Below are 2456 nucleotides of genomic sequence, written 5' to 3'. Positions count from 1 at the left end.
GTTCGAGGGAAAGGAGTTCAAGTTGTTCTGCCAGGAGTGGCGCATCACCCACACCCAAGTCTCCGTGGCTTACCCCCAAGCGAACGGCCAGGTGGAGAATGCCAACCGCACAATAGCAGACGGGTTGAAGAAGACCCTGGAGGCGGCGGGAGGAGCGTGGGTCGAGAACCTAGAGGCGGTCCTCTGGGCGTATCGCACCACGCCACGAAAAGCAACAGGCGAGACCCCATTTGCGCTGTGCTACGGATTCGAAGCCAGAGCTCCGGCAGAGGCTATCATTCCGACGCGACGAAGTGAGGAATACGATCCCGAACGCAACGAGGAGCACAACCGGGCTGACCTCCATCTGATAGACGAGAAACGCGAAGCAGCCATGGTGCGCGCGGATAACTACCAAAGACAGGCTAAAGCATACCATGACAAAAGGGCACAACCCCGATACTTCCAAGTCGGCGATTACGTGCTAAGACACCGCGAAGCCAGCAAGCCCCTGGATGGTGGCAAGTTAGCCAAGCGCTGGGAAGGACCTTACATAGTTTCAGCCGTGGTCCGCCCCGGCAGTTACAAGCTGAAGACGCCGAAGGGCAAAGAAGTAGAAAGGGTTTGGAATTCAGAACATTTAGTTAAGTACTTCCAGTAACGTCAAAAGTGTAAGGCGGTCCGCCCTCCTTTCAGTTCATATTTTTATTTTCTCGTGACGCAATAAAGCAGCTTTTTTTTCCATCACACGCTTTTCGGATCAATCGAGTCTTTTGAGTCCAGCGAGCCAGGGAGCTCCAACTCAAAACAACCAAAACACCCTAGGGGCAATACAAGGTCCGACCTTGCCTATTGCCAAACGGAAGAGTCCCTAAACGCAAGGCTAGATAGCCTCGACTTAGGACGACTACATTCCCTAGGGGTGACACGGGGCCCGACCTCGCCTGTCACCGAACGGAAGAGCCGCTAGGTGCGGGGCCACAAGGTTCCGGCCTAGGCCGGCTAGCACCCTAGGGAGGGTACGAGGCGCACGCCTCACGTACCATCGAACGGGTGCGCTAAGGGTCGGAGGACTAAGTCTGGTGACCCGACGCCAACTCAAAAAAGCAAAAGCATATAAAAAAGCAAAGGAAAGAAACAGGGAAAGATAGTGATCACGCAATGCACAGACGCTCGGGGACGGGGCCCAGGGCCCAACCGAAACCGAGCGCAAGTTAATCAAGGCCGAGTGTCCACGGACCGGGCTCGTGCCCGGCCGAGGCCTCAGCCAAGCACGGATTAGCTGGCGCCACACCAACAGAACAGCTGGCGCCACACCAACAGAACACGCAGCAGATAGCCAAGAAGCGCAATTTATTGAAAGCAGTTTATTGAAGGCAAAGCAAAACGAGCAAAGTCGAAACAAGCATGCAAGGCTGGGGTTAAGAACAACCAAATTCCAGCCATAATGTCAAAGCACAAGAACGAGTAGTCCACGCTACGACAACAACAGAAATATCCAACAATAAACGATCTAAAAAAGATAACGACATGGGAGCCTCCAAGGACACTAAGGATCGCGCGCCCCAGAGGTCCCGGATGCGCCATGAGAAGCAGCGGGTTCAGTTTGGGGCTCCGGATCCATGAGTTCCAAAGGGAGTCCCCACGCCTCGGGGTCGAAGGACGGGTCTCGGCACCGCAGTTGCGTGTAGATCTTGTGCTGCATGTCGTACTCACCAATGTCGGCCATGTGCATAGCCTCCATGGCCACGTATCGCTTCCCCGCCCTAGTGGACTTCAGCACCCCATAGCTCTCCTCCACGTGCTCCGAGATGTAAGCCCGCACATCCACTGGGAAGGCCGTGGACTCGCGGTAGCGCGTCACAGCCACGGCCGACGCCTCCTCGGCGGCTCTCTGCCCCTCGAGGGCTCTCCTCTCGCGCAAGGCCATCTGCTCGCGTTGAAAGTTCAGTTGATCACATTGCAGATTCAGCGCCCCCATCTAAGCCTCTAGCTCCAGGCGCGCCTTGGCCTCGGCCTCCAGAGCGTCTCCCATGTCCCCGTAGCGAACCACGGTCTGCAAGCAGAAAGACGAGGAAACAAGATAATCACGGGACCCGAGGGGGAGGGGGAAGGATCGTGAAAATACACAGGAATAAGGGCATACCTCCATTAACGAGAGGTAGTCTGGGCGGCCCCGACACGACTCCTTATCGCGGGCCGAGACAAGGCTCCGCATCACATCTTCCGCTAGCACATCCCCCTGGAGTAAAGAGACCGAAGGAGGGATGGACACAGGCCAACTTGGAGGGGCGGCAGGCATGGCAAATGTGGAGCCCATCGGGGCAGCAAAGCCGAGCGCGGAGGCAGCAAAGCCAAGCGCTGGGTTATCCGCTGTGGTGGACGCCGAGCTGTGGCGGCTTCGTGGAACCGGCGCTTGACCCGGAGGGGAGGACCGAGGCGAAGCACGCGGTACACGTGACCGACTGGGTTCCCCT

Source organism: Ipomoea triloba, chromosome 14 (assembly GCF_003576645.1).
Source record: "Ipomoea triloba cultivar NCNSP0323 chromosome 14, ASM357664v1".
NCBI classification, from domain to species: domain Eukaryota; kingdom Viridiplantae; phylum Streptophyta; class Magnoliopsida; order Solanales; family Convolvulaceae; genus Ipomoea; species Ipomoea triloba.
This window is presented reverse-complemented; position numbering follows the sequence as displayed.